This window comes from Amblyomma americanum, chromosome 1, assembly GCF_052857255.1.
Source record: "Amblyomma americanum isolate KBUSLIRL-KWMA chromosome 1, ASM5285725v1, whole genome shotgun sequence".
Taxonomy (NCBI): Eukaryota; Metazoa; Arthropoda; class Arachnida; order Ixodida; family Ixodidae; genus Amblyomma; species Amblyomma americanum.
In genome coordinates, this window is record NC_135497.1 from 254,942,044 (window position 1) to 254,957,045 (window position 15,002).

Genomic DNA, 15,002 nt, shown 5'->3' on the forward strand with positions numbered 1-15,002 from the left:
CAACTGCAGTCGCATTGGCTGAAAGCGCCCCAATAATAATAATAATAATAACAATAATAATAATAATAATAATAATAATAATAATAATAATAATAATAATAATAATAATAATAATAATAATAATAATAATAATAATAATTCGTTTTGGGGGAAAGGAAATGGCGCAGTATCTGTCTCATATATCGTTGTACACCTGAACCGCGCCGTAAGGGAAAAAGGAGGGAGTGAAAGAAGAAAGGAAGAAAGAGGTGCCGTAGTGGAGGGCTCCGCAATAATTTCGACCACCTGGTTGTGACGCTTTCCGCTGCCGAAAACAGATGGCGCCACTGCCGGTTTTCAGCGAAAAAGCGTCGTCTGCGGGTTTTGGCTCGCCGATCTCTCGTAGACGCTTACGTTTTCGCATCATGTGCGCCTGAACTAAGTAAGTACCATTGTCAAACTTGCTACGATACAAAAGTTACCATAATACGCAAGCTCTGTGTGCAGTTTCACCGCAAATGAGCCAGCGGTTGAGGCGGGGAAATTTTTGAATGTGTCAGCGATAAAAACGCACAATACTGTACATAAAAATGTACAGCTGAGGAGTGATCGACTGCATTAAAAATTTTTTTTTTCATACTTTTTCAATGCTAGTAATCATGCTCGATTATGAACAGAGCTCAGTCAATTAACCATTTCAGCTGGGACATGATTGGTTTAGGTTACTAATATTAAACGTTTTAAGGCTGGGTATGAAGCGAACGAGCTCAGCCTCACTGTGCTTTACATTTATAACGTCCTGAAATTTAAGTGTTTGTCAGAAATCCGATCTGAGTGCAAGAAGTTGGAGACATGGGGGAGGGGGGGGGGGGCGCTGCCCCCTCTGGAGAAATGCTGGGGGGCAACCGCTCCCCCCCCCCCCTTCCTGTTCCGGAGTCCCTGGAGCTTCTGTAGGCTTCAAATGAGTTGTCAAAACACCCTTCTTAGCCACATAGCCCGCAATGTAATATATGTCAGCCGCGCATCGCTGTGTCGCTCAGCATAGCTGTGATGGCCTACAGCCACTTCCACTTTTTCCGCAGCCGCTTTTGGTGTTGAAGGCATCTCGCCCTCGCATAAAAAAACGCTGCTATAGACACTCCAATACAGGCGACGAAACGAACTGAACTGACTAAAACTGCAACGGCGTGTGCAAGGCCGACGCGGCTGAGCGACTGAGCTTACCGCGCCGCTAGCTGCAGCGCCGCATTCCCCCTGGCGGCATTGGTGCGCAGAGGGGTCACGCGCGGCCGAGGGAAAGCGCCGAGATCTTCACACCACGCTTGCCCCGCCGCGGTGGCTCAGTGGTTAGGGCGCTCGACTACTGATCCGGAGTTCCCGGGTTCGAACCCGACCGCGGCGGCTGCGTTTTTATGGAGGAAAAACGCTGAGGCGCCCGTGTGCTGTGCGATGTCGGTGCACGTTAAAGATCCCCAGGTGGTCGAAATTATTCCGGAGCCCTCCACTACGGCACCTATTCTTCCTTTCTTCTTTCACTACCTCCTTTACCCCTTCCCTTACGGCGCGGTTCAGGTGTCCAACGATATATGAGACAGATTCTGCGCCATTTCCTTTCCCCCAAAAACCAATTATTATTATTATTCACCACGCTAACTATGTGACTACCATGGAGTCAACAGTCTTGAAACCGAAATTGGATGGATGGATGGATGGATGGGTGGATGGATGGATGGATACGGCCGAACTCGGCAGTGATATAGAGGCTAGAAGTTTTGACAAACCTTCTAGCCTCTATAGCAGTGACAGGTCGAAATAACGCAAGCGTTATTTCAACTCATGACGTCGCATCTGGTTTGAAGAAATGACGTCACATCTGGCAATTTTTTTGTTGTTGTTTGAGTCATGTTTGAGCCGAGCCGAGCATTGCTTTCAGACTTTCAGTACCACTATTACAGTGTACCACTATGGCCGGTCGGCGGGGCTGGTGTTCGGTCGTGTTGCACGTGAGTAATTTGTTCTTTCTATCTTTTGGTATGCACATACTGAGCGATTGCCTGTTATCTGACACTCAGCATTCCGTTGTTAACTTCCTTGCGCACGAATATTTTGCGTCAGCAGATAACCCAGGACTAGCACTGAGCCCGCTTGCCCGCCAGTGGTCCCAAAGGCCCGGAGGGAAAGACTCGTCTGTTTTATCGTAAGTTCTGCTCAAAAGCTATGTGCAGGTCTCGGAAAAGAGCAGGCGCTGAGCATGTTTTTATATCTTTTGTCAACACAGCCCAGCGTAACTCATGGTCATGTAAAACACGCATATTACCACCTTTTGCGTGCTCCCGAAAAAGGCGGGAAACTTTGGACAACAGTCCAGTTGAACCACTAATAAAGCCGGTCGTGAGTTGAAATAACCGTCTGTGCAATGAGTTTTGTACGCGGTCCGATTTTTTTGTGGACCCGCGGCTCGGAAAGTGTGTTGAGTGTTGACTTAATTGCACTCTACAATTGTGTGCTCTTGTTACAATTCGCTTTCTAAAACAGGTGCAAGAATTGCGGCGAGATAAGCGATTACGCTTTGGTGTCTGCAGAGCGAAACATGTTCTTCTTTTAAATTCATATTTATTTCAGACAACAGCACTTGAAAATCTGCCTGCCAGATTTTCTGGTATGCACGGGCCTTCCCGATTCCTGCTTCGAGTCCGGCGTTCACTTGCTGGCGCAGAGGCTGAACAATTGGAACGTTAAAATGCTGAGGCAGCAAAAGCTTTAAGGCGCCACAAGGTGAGCCCTCCACCTTCTGTGATAATTTTAAAATGAGTGCTGTGCCACCTGCACTGAACATCTTTTTTACGTGGGAAAGGTGTTTGGACTTAGGTGGCCAACTAGCATGGAGCGCATGAGGCAACTGGAAAAGCAAGCTTCCTTTTGAGGCCTCTAATCTTAAGACCTTTTTACAGCTGATGCTGTAAAGAGGCCTTAAAGCGATGAACACTGTGGACAATGTGCATGATGTCCTTTGACTCTTTGGAAGCTTGTGAGGTGCATGAAGCTCACAAGGCACTGTTGTAGTGTGTGACAGGTCATTGTGGTGATATTAGGAAGACATAGTACAGCACAATGGGACAGAGAAAAGGAGCACACAGGATAAGTGCTTGTCCTGTGTGCTCCTTTTCTTTGTCCCGTTGTGCTGTGCTATGTCTTCTAATATGCTATACCAACAAGCCCAAACTACCACTTTGTTAAGATTGTGGTCATGATAGGTTTCTTTGATTTGGCTGCACTCTCTGTATTAGTTCCGTGAAGTTCCGCGGTGGTGCCGGCAGCATCAGTTCAGACAGTTCAAATGCAGCTTGGCACTGGCCGCTTCCAAAACGAATGGTCGAGTGCAGGCCCGATTGTCTGATAGCCTTGCTGTGTTCACGAAATTGCAGCCAACTGCATGCTGCTGACACCAACGACCACCAAAATCCTGAAACACTTGGTAGAATTTTCAAGCAGCAAATCGCAAAGAAGTCTTACCATGAACCTGCTCTAGGAAATCTTCGTTTCACAGAAAAAAAAAAAAAATTGTTGCATGTATACACACAGGCGACTTACGAATTAGCGCTGAAATGCTGCCCATGCGACTAGACTTGACCGCTTAGGTTTTCATTATGACGCCTCAAACAGTCACTCAACTCCTCCATGTGTAGGTCGAAGAAGCAGAGATGGTATGGCATGTGTTATTTTAATAAAATGATGACAGTTATTTGCTCAAAGGTTATGGTTTATGGGGGTTTAACGTCCTAAAGCGACTCAGGCTATGAGGGATGCCGTTGTGAAGGGCTCCGGAAATTTTGACCACCTGGTGTTCTTTAAGGGAGCTGCTGACCCGAAAGACATGGGTTCGATCCCGGCGGCGGGGGTCGAATTTTGATGGAGGCGAAATTCTAGAGGCCCGTGTACTGTGCGATGTCAGTGCACGTTGAAGAACCCCAGGTGGTCGAAATTTCTGGAGCCCTTCACTGCAGTGTTCCTCATAGCCTGAGTCGCTTTGGGACGTTAAACCCCCATAAACCAAACCAATCTTTTTTGTAATGAGGTGTAAGGCATTATTATACACGGATTACACGTGGTATGCTCCTACGGCTGCTAAGTAATTTATAACTGAATTTCTTTCTCGTGCTGTTTCAGTTTCAACAGCTGAACGATGACTGTGATCTTAAAGAGAGGTTGTAGGTCATGTGAGGCATGAAAAACTGCAATATAATTGGTGCTCCTACATTTGTTGTCATTCCTCCTCTTGAGGAAAGCTGGCTTCAGCAGTGCAGTAAATAAAAACGATAAAGCAGCAATTATATCGCAGTTTTTCTATGCCTCTAATGACCTAAAACCTCTCCTTGTCGTCGCAGCTCTTTCGGCTGTTAAAACCGAAACAGCATGACAGAAAAATTCGATTATAAATTATTTAGCGGTCGTAGGCGAATACCACATCGTGATTCTTGCATTGTAGTGTCTTCCGCTTCATTATAAAGAAGAAAATATGCCACCAAAATTAGGTCTCTATACTCCCTTAACGTGCACTGACATCGTACAGTACACGGGCCCCTAGAATTTTGCCTCCATCAAAATTCTGGAGGCCTGTGTACTGTGATGTCAGTGCATGGTAAAGAACTCCAGGTGGTCGAAATTCCCGGAGCCCTTCACTATGGCGTCCCTCATAGCCCGAGTTGATTGGTTCGAGATGTTAAACCCCCATAAACTGCATCTTTGCTTTGTATATGCTCATCTCCACAAACGCAAGGCCAAAGCATGGCAGATACGGGGAGAAGCATGGACTCGGTATGCAGCAAAAGTAATATCGCTAGTAATTAATTACTTTCCATGAAATTACTGCTTGAAAGTAGCTAATTACATTACTAAATTACCAGGCCACAAAAGTAATGAATTACATCAGAAATTACCGAGAAAAGTAATTTAATTACTGCAATTTTATTACAATAATTTAATTGCTGGCTAGTCTGCCACACACTGACTTCAAGGTGATTGCACTTTGCTTTTCAATGAATGTGAAATCCTGACATGATAGCTTCTGCAAATGGTACGAAACAAAGCCTTTTGCATTTTTAAGGCCAAGGTTTGTGCCACTTTTCCTTTTATTTTGTCTCCCCCTCCTCCTCCTTTTCCCCCTTCATATTTTTTTTTGGGTGTTATGAATGCAATGTTTTAGCAACAAGCTTGAATTAGCACCTATGAAAAAAAAATTTGCTGGTCTGTGCGTGATTGTCTCTATGTCCTGGTTTTGCGCCATTTCCTAGTCCTTAGCATTTATTGGCACTTTCACTTCATTAAAACTTTTGTGAATGTGCTGGCACAAATTTTGAAAAGTTCCTTTTCTAGCGCTTGCAAGTTTCCATATTTTTGTTTTCCATGGGGGTGAAGTTTCGTGGCATGTCCAGTCCGTCAACTATTTCTTACCGTTCTCAGATACTTTGTCCCGTTACACTTGTGCATTGTGGAAGAGCCGCAGCTGCTCTTAAGATGCTTTGTGTCCCTTGCCTTTGTGCAGGGCAGCAGCGGCGTCTTCTCCGCAGTGCTCAGGTGCATGTTGGCAAAGCATCCAAAAATGATGACTAGCTTGGCTGGCATTTTCTCTTGGTCTCTGAATCCATCGTATGATCAGAATTTGGCAAACATATCGACATGTACACCAGGGAATCGCTTCAAAAAGTTATCCAGGATTTGTATTGTTAATAAAAATAGCACAACACACAATTTTTTTGTTTTGTGAAACTGCAGATTACATGAACCAAGAACAGAACAGCAAGGTTCTACTGTTCTTTGAAGGGCTGTGCTGGTTTTGAAGGGTGTCTAGCAACCTAGAATTGTCAAGAGGAATTTCATTTACCTGGAAAAATCTGGGAATTGTGAGGGATACCATCAAGAAAGTGGTCAAGTCTGGGAAAAGGACGGACTGAAATTAACGCAGAGGTCTGCTGAGAGTTTTAACGATACTTTGAGTGTCCCACACACGGTCCGTTCTCATTGGCATGACATATTTTTGCTTCTAACGAGTATTAGGCATGGCAGCCTGTCTGTTTTAGCTGTCTTTTTCTTGTCTTCAATTAAGTGAGCATTGTATATACTGGTTGGTTCTGTATAGGTTGCCACACTCCTCATTAGATTTGGTCTGGTGCATATGAATAGCCCCAGCAGGGGTGCGTCTGCAGCTTGCAGGCGTCTGTGTGTGGCGACACCGCGAGTTCCCGAGCATCCGCAGGGACATTCCCGCAAGGGGATGATGGTGAACAGTGCATCACCACGGACCCGAGCACCCACGTTTCGCCATGCGTGGCATCGCCGTGTCCGGGGAAAAGGGGATCCTGGTGGTTGAGCCGATGCCGAGCGTTTGGACCTTTAAGGCCCCTCAGCGGAGGCAACACACCACTTTGGCCCCAGCTTCCTGTAGACGGCACCTCCGGCCTGACCCGACCGGCGGAAATCGGCAGTCGCCTTTTCCTATCCTCCCCTCCATCTTTCACTTTCCTATCTTCTTTCTCACAACTCTCCTATCCCCTACTCACTTCTCTTGGTTTCTCCTTTTTTCCTGGCGGCGAGGGTTAACCTTGTGTGACGAACTACCCCGAGTTGCGTCATATTCGGTTATAGTTGCGGTGTACAGCTGACGCGGGCAGGCCTTGCTTGCAACCTCCTGTCCCGTCCCCATGTTGGGCTCCGTGGTGGGTGGCTGCCACCGCAGCCGAAAACCAACTTTTTTTTATGGATCCCTTTCCTTCAACAAAGGATCGCCCTCATAAATGAGGGCGGACCGATGCCACTACGCAGTTCCTGCAAAAAACAAGTTTTCCCTAGGTACCATGTCGTATATAGTGAAAATCTAGATCAACCAGCTAGGAAAATGTCCCCATTCATTGTTTCTAAATCTCTTACCTACGCCCTGGGCCTTGGCTACAAGGTGACGAAGCTAGCCAGTGGCGACCTACTCCTCCAAATCCGAGACGAAGTGCAATTTTCCAAACTCCCATCCATAGTGTCCTTTGGAGACATTCCTGTATCCATTACTGCACATCGATCACTAAACACAGTGAAAGGAGTAATATCTGAACACGATTTCCTGAACCTTTCTGAAGAGATGTTGGAGGGTCTGAAAGACCAGAACGTCACCGAAGTACATCGTATTAAAATCTAAAAAGATGACAAGGAAATAGCAACAAAACACATAGTCCTGACCTTTGCCTCCAGCCAACTTCCCGAAACCATAGAAGTAGGATATCTCAAAATAAATGTAAGACCGTACATCCCAAACCCCAGACGCTGCTTCAAATGTCAAAGATTTGGCCATGGCTCACAGAGCTGTCGTGGCCACCAAACATGCGCCAAATGTTCGTCAATCATGAATCTGTGGACTGCAGTGCTTCACCGCTGTGCGCGAACTGCGAAGGGGATCACCCCGCGTACTCGAGGTCATGTCCTACCTGGAAGAGAGAGAAGGAAATAATAACAATAAAGACAAAGGAAAACATAACTTATCAGGAAGCACGAAAAAGACCCATCAGCTTTCCAGTTCACGGCAAAAACAAATTTCGCCGATGTGGTGCGCAGGGGCGGCACACCACACCAGGCTTCGGCCACTGCCCAGGCAAGGTGTGAGGCAGGGCCGCCCCCGGCAGACGCAGCGAAGGCTGCCCTGCAACCTCTGAACAAGGGCCCGCCGGCCCCTCAGTCGGCCGCCCGCAAGGCTTCCCCCAGTTGGGAGAAGCCCACAAACCGTACACCCGCGAGTTCACCGCGGAAGTCCAGAGCCTCTAGTGAGGCGATGGACACAACTCAGAACTCGCCTTTGCTGCAGCAGAGGCACAGCTCCCTGGAGCGAAAAAGAAAAAAGACCCCGGTATTGGCACCCCCAAAACCGGTACCCTAAGTTTTAACTACACTAGTCAAATATCGCGTTCCTTATACAGTGGAACTGCCGAGGACTAATGAATAACTACTCTGACATAAAAGAGCTTTTAAACACAATGTCCCCGGTGGCTTTGTGCTTACAGGAGACCAACTTAGGTCCAAAACAAAGAAATATTTTAAACAAGTACAATATCTTTCGGTGTGACCGAGAGCAAGCAAGCAAACTGTCTGGAGGTGTTGCCATTGTCATCCAAAATGGTGTGGCAACCCGCGAGATCAAACTTAAAACCAAATACAAAGCCGTCGCAGTCACCATTCTTCATTTTAAAACACTCACAATATGTACCATATATCTTGAACCACACCTAACAGTAACACTTCATGATTTAGAATCCCTTTTAGAACAGCTACCGGAGCCATATCTGCTAGTTGGTGATTTTAATGCCCACTCCGGTTTTTGGGGCAGCGCACACACTGATGCAAGAGGTCGTATTTTAGAAGATTTTATTCTAAGTAATAATGTTTGCCTTCTTAACACCGGCAAAGGTACATACTGCTCTCCGAGCACGGGAAAAATGAGTTGCATAGATCTGTCTTTTACTTCACCTTCTCTCTTTTGTGATTTTAAATGGGATGTCATCGATAACCCATACGGCTAATAAGCCTAACATCCCCACCACTAGTCACCCCAATGAAACCACGACGGTGGAAGTTACAATTAGCCGACTGGGAACTTTTTAGAGAAAGGGCCAGCTTAGATAAAATATTTTCAGATGATCTCAGCATAGACAAACTGAATGAAGCTATCACAAACTGCATTTTAACAGTTGCACGCCTAGCAATTCCTCGGTCATCTGGAGTAGTAAAGCAGAATCACAAAATTTGGTATACACAGGAATGCAGAGATGCAAAAAAGAAACAAAACAAAGCTTGGGAATTTTTCGTAGGTACCCAACGCACGAGAATTTAATAAGCTTTAAAAAGGCAAGAGCAAAAGCTCGATATATTCGCCATAATGCTGAAAAAACTTCATGGCAAGGTTACGTGTCCTCAATAAACAGCTCAATTACGTCAAAACAAATGTGGGAGATGGTAAAAAAAGATAAATGGCAGCTACTCTCCATTCACGGTTCCGTTTCTATCTACCCCTGGCATACAGACAAATTTAGAAGAACAGGCAGATATTTTGGGTGAATATTTTCTGCAGTTCCCACTTCATCTCACTACAGAGATTCATTCCTGAAATACAAAAACGCAGCTGAAAAACAGACTGCCGACAAGTGGCAGTTCAAATGAGCCCTATAATAACCTACTTACAATCCAAGAAATTAATAGAGTACTGTCCGCTGGTAAGCAAACTGCACCTGGCCCAGATGAAATACATTATCAAATGCTGGCTCATCTCTCTGAACCGGCTGTGGAGGCGCTTTTAAATTTTTTTAACAAAGTTCGGGTATCAGGGAAACTTCCCGAAGCCTGGAAGATGGCCGTTATTGTTCCTCTATTAAAACCCGGAAAGCCCTCTACCCTTCCTAGCAGCTGTAGGCCCATAGCTCTGACTAGCTGCCTAGCAAAATCTTTTGAAAGTGTATTGAATATCAGACTATCATTCGTGTTAGATGACCGGGAGCTTCTGGATGTCCATCAATGCGGTTTTAAAAAGGCTTGCTCCACCATCGACCACCTGGTTCGTCTTGAAAACACTGTTCGTGAGGCTTTTGTACACAGACAGCGTTGTCTCGCTGTCTTCTTCGATTTAGAGAAACCGTATGACACAACGTGGAGGTTTGGGATTATTCAGGACCTGGCTGAACTGGGCATCCGTGGCAGGATGTTGAACTGCCTTAAAGACTTTTTGTCTAACCGTACATTTCACGTCCGCCTAGGCTCAATCCTTTCAAGGAAGTTTATCCAAGAAAACGGAGTACCTCAAGGATCTATTTTGAGCACAACACTCTTTATTGTAAAAATGAATTCTATCAGGAAAATAATCCCAAGGTCCATAATGTATTCTGTCTATGTAGATGATCTCCAGATAGCTTACACATCCTCGAATACATCAAGATGTGAACGACAGATACAGCTAACAATAAATAAACTGGCAATATGGGCAGACCAAAATGGCTTCCGTTTTTCTCCACAGAAATCGGTGGCCATTCTTTTCTCACTCAGATGAGGCATGCAGATAGATCCCACCCTGCACCTGAACGAAATAGACTTAGCCGTGAAAAAAGAACATAAATTTCTAGGTATAACATTCGACAGAAAGCTCACCTTCATGTCTCACATAAATGCGCTGAAAAAGAAGGCTTCTCAATCCCTGAACATACTCAAAGTGCTGTCGAGAAAACACTGGGGAGCCGATAGGACATGTCTGTTACAAATATACCGCTCTGTAGTACGCTCTACCCTGGATTACGGATGCATAGTGTATGGGTCAGCGAGACCATCGTACCTCAAACGGCTAGATCCAGTACATAATTTAGGTTTACGTCTCTCCACTGGTGCATATAAGGACATTACCCATAAACAGTCTCCATGTAGAGACCAATGAATCACCGCTTACAGATAGAAGAGCCATACTCACATGCTCATACATTCTAAAAATCCGTTCACTGCATAAACATCTATGTTACCCTATCGCCACAAAGTGCCTTTCTAGAACACTCTTTGCAGCTTGCTGCGGTGACTCGGGCTGCCGACGTCACGTCCCGGCATGACCTACTTGATGCAGTGCGGGACCGCGCAGTGGCCCAGGGACCCAGCTGGGTCTAAAACTCACTTGCTGAATAAAGTTTTTCTCCTCTTGAGATTTGAAGACATATGCCGGAACCTTAACATATTAGACATATTGCCAAACATTGCCGGAAGGCGAGGTCCACTGCCGCCATGGCACAATTTCCCTGAAATCTGTGATTTCACTCTAACACAGTTCCGTAAGAAACAAATTCTGAAACAACATATAATACAAGAATTCCTCACACTCGAAGAAAAGTATACTACTTTCACAGCATTTTATACCGACGGTTCAAAAACAGATGCATACATTAAATGTGCAGTTGTACAGGGAAATTGGAATAAAATAGTAAGACTTCCACAGTGCACTTCCATCTTCACTGCGGAATGTTATGCCATTTGTGTAGCCATAGAAAAAATACTAAACGAGAACCTACCCAACAGTATTATTTACACAGACTCACTAAGTGTGCTCACAGCCCTTCATCCTAGAAATGCAATAACCCCGCTGCTTGGCGGCCTCATACACAACATTACAACAGCCATAGCTCAATGACAAAACATAAGACTGCTGGGTACCAAGTCATGTTGGCATAAAGGGCAATGAAAGAGCAGATTTGTGCGCTGCTCAAGCTTGTGACAAGCAAATTAAAAACATAAATGTGCCCTATAGAGATTGCATGAACTTAATACATATTAATGCAAGGAAAAAATGGCAGTCCACTTGGAACAACGAACTAAATAACAAACTACGGTTAATAAAACCAGTCCTAGGGAGATGGAAGTCATGTGTGCACCAGAAACGTTTCAAAGAGGTCATTATCTGCCGTCTCCGGATAGGTCACACACATTTTACACACAACTTTTTGCTAAAGAAAGAAGACATACCAGTTTGTACATGCAGAGATGAACTTACAGTGAATCACATTTTAATTTCATGCTCTAAACTGGAAAGGCTACGGAAAATGTGTTTTTCTCTGTTTTATAGCCAATGCATCCCTTTTCATCCAGCACTGCTCTTGAGTGATAACGCAATTGTGGACATGTCTTGTGTTTTTAGATTTTTAACAGAAGCTGGTTTTCTTTAAAATATTTAAATTATGACCCAGTACTTTGCCTGATACACCTCAGCCATTCCTCATTCCTGAGAAAAAGGGTGAGGTCTGTATTTGATTGGTTGGAAGCCTCGAGATCCTTACCCTGGTAAGGATGGCTGCTGAGGTGACCCGACCCCCTTTAAACGTTTTTAATAGTACTCATTTCTAGCATCTTTTTCCTTCATCATCATGAGGTAATTTTAACTATTTAAGCACTCTGCACCAGCGACAATTTTCACATTTCTATAAAATCATCCAGAGATTTCTCCTATACCTCGAGCTTGGCGCATGATGGCCTTAGTTGCCTATGCGCCATAAAACCCAACAAAACACAAACAAAAGCATATGAATAGACACAGCTATGTTCAAAAGTATTTTCTGTGGAATAAGCTGTAGCCATAGTAATGTGCAGAATTCATGCACTTTCAGTATACTGATGCGAGGTGCCACGCCACCCCAGTGTGGCATCAAAATCGATCTGTAAATCTTGCTCTCAGGCCTCGTCAATCTTGTAGGCTATTGCAGAAACGAACAAATAGAGGCTAGTTTCTCTGCGGTTCGAGCTGTGATGACGAGGTCATAAAAAGTTGTTACTTTTTGTGGAAATCGCTTGGTGCTTGTCCTGTGGCATTGCTGCTATCGAAAGGGATGCCAGAGTGTGCCTTCATTGGAAAGGCAGTAAAAGGCAGTGCTTCTCAGTGATGAGCGAACCAACCTTTGTCAGCCCTCTTGTTCAAGGTTCCTTCTTGAAAGCCTGAATGATTCTTTTGCAGTACAATGAGCAGTGTATGGAGCCCCTGAAAGCATGCAGAGTGTTCCGTTTAGAAATTTTCCAGAATTTTCTCAAAGTAGAGTTTGTTTGTTTTTTGAAAGCACATGTAATGTCAGCACATATGGCCACCACTCTTATGAACCATTAAAAGAAAGCAAAAACTTGTGAGCATAATTTTAACAAACTTCCATATCTAAGAGTCTGGGTCAGTCAGGCACTTTTCGTCTAGTGAGAAGGGAAACAGCTGCTGAAATTCCTGCACAGATTCCTAGTTGAAATGTGCCAGCATCTGTGGGTCCGTTACGGCCAGGGATTCTAGTGTGGTGAAACCCATACACAAGAGTTAAGCGGGCCATGTCCTGTCAAGAATGCTGCATCTGGGGCAGCATTCCACAGCTGGAGGTGTCACAAGGGAGTGTGGAAGAGGTCGTCCTGTTAATTCTCTCTCTTATTGTAGCTTAAGCTGCTGTTCATCGATTTTTTGTGTCATTAATGTTTCTCAACAATGCCACATCACGTCATACGCATTTCAGTGTCTGAACTGTGACAAAAGCATCTCCACCGCAGCGGTGGCTTCGTGCTTCAGTGCTCGCCTCTGCTACGGGAGGTCGTGGGTACGATTCCCGCGGCCTCCGGTCCACCAGCCAATTAATCCTATGGGAACAGGTGGTCCCCCAGCCTATTGCTCGGCTCTCCAGGGGTGCACTGCGTGGGAAGGATAGCCTGCGCCTCAAAATTCCCGTCAAATGCGGGCACAAAAACGTCTCCACGTGGTTAAAACCCGCGGTCCAAAACTCTCGCCTTGTGCCAGTTACAAAACTTACAACGTTTACTTCCCTAGCCTCAAAAGAGATGTGCAGTATCTCTCTTTGCTCACAAACCCCCTTCGAGCAGTGCAGCGGTATTTGCTTACTACCGTTGTGGCTGGTTCAATCGCATCGGTAGGTGTGCATGACGGGTTAAAAAAAAAAGATGGGCTTCTACCACACGAGGTGGATTTAGGGTTGCTTGACGGCAGAACTTATCTCTGATCCATCAAGGCAACGGTTTGGTCGAAGACCCTTCTCCCAAGCATCTCACCCTAGATGAGACGAGCACCATAGCGGGGAAATCTTAAAACCGGTGGGTACCCCGCGCCACTGGGAATCGAACACAGCACCTCCCGAATGTGAGGTGGATGCTCTACCACAAGGCCGCGCATCGGCGCTATGATCTTCGCCAAAAGGCCGAGAAATGAAAAGCCGAAAGATTGTCGTTCGGCAGCTTACAAAGTCAAGCTGTCATGTTTTTTCCTGAACACAGATGGCTCAGACTAATTGTACCATTCTGCGTGATTTTCCCTCCTTCATTGAGATGCTCAATAAGCTTTAGGATGCGATAAATTATGAAGAGGAATGAAATGTTTCTTTTCATCACTGCATTTTGTGGAAACATGTTTGTATTGTAATTTCAAATATCTGTTTTATAATTTGAACTACTCAAAAATAAAGCATATCGCAGTACTGGCCGGCATTTCGAAAGGCCCTGATATGCACAGCATGTGTATGAGAGCAGACGATGCAGTGGTCCCTGTGTCACTACTTTTGGAGCCTTTATGACCAGGGTTGCTGCTCTTCCTGAGGAGTGACGTCATAATGCACCCCGACACTCAGAAACCGAAATCTCTCAGCATAAATAATGCAATATATAATGTGCATATTTGAATTGCGGAGCACGTATCACTCGTCGGGTGGGAGTATGCAATGTTTGAAACTAAGAACACTCCAACCAAAAATTTGATGTCTCTGCCCCTTTAAGGTTTTGGGTTTAGCATATGGAGCTTGTGACCTCCTGTGTGCCAGCGTCAGAAGCCTTTCAGAAACCCTTTCGTTGTTTGTCTTGACTGTTTTTATTCATTCTTGGTCTCTGCCTTGTACACACTTCTTTTTGTCTGTGGTTTCTCTGGCACATTTTGAACAATGTTCCTTTTATCCTTTTTTTTTTACGGATGTTTCTAATGTCCATACGCAAAGCCACTACAGGAGTGCGTGGGCTGCTGCTGTAGCCTGTTGGGAGATGTCCTTATCTTTTTTCCCTCATGTGCATTCCATTTTTTGTGTATTTGTTTGTGGGTTTCTCTTAGTGGTTTATTAGTTGCATTTTATTGTTCTGAGCTTGCATACTTTTTTCTCTTTTAATGGCATCCAACCCTGTGTATGACTGACACTAGTGGAGGGACTGCAGCAGCCGACCTTGCATGGTGCGGCATTCTCTGCTCCAAGGCACCTATTCCCCGTTCCAGGCTACTGGCTCAAGATTGTGCCTACAAGTCTGCACCTTGGCCTACAAGCAGAGTCGCATTAGGCTCACGTCGGCTAAGACTTCTGTGCCAAATAAAGTATTCCTACCGACATGCCTTGTCAGTAATTAATGAAGCGTATGTATAAATGAGTAACAACTTCGTTGGCCATATAGAAAAACCGTATTACAAAGCAGCTTTTTTTTTTTTAAGCCCATACCCAGCCACCACATTGTTTCCTCTG

General features: G+C 45.1%; 1 long non-coding RNA gene across 1 annotated transcript; it reads left to right on the plus strand.

Annotated features, from left to right (window-relative positions):
• The first annotated feature begins 1,774 nt into the window (after positions 1-1,774).
• LOC144114951 (uncharacterized) lies at positions 1,775-14,864 on the plus strand. The gene is made up of 4 exons (XR_013311168.1): positions 1,775-1,982; positions 2,098-2,176; positions 2,602-2,754; positions 14,690-14,864. It is a non-coding gene; the product is annotated as an uncharacterized LOC144114951 (long non-coding RNA).
• The last annotated feature ends 138 nt before the right edge of the window (positions 14,865-15,002 follow it).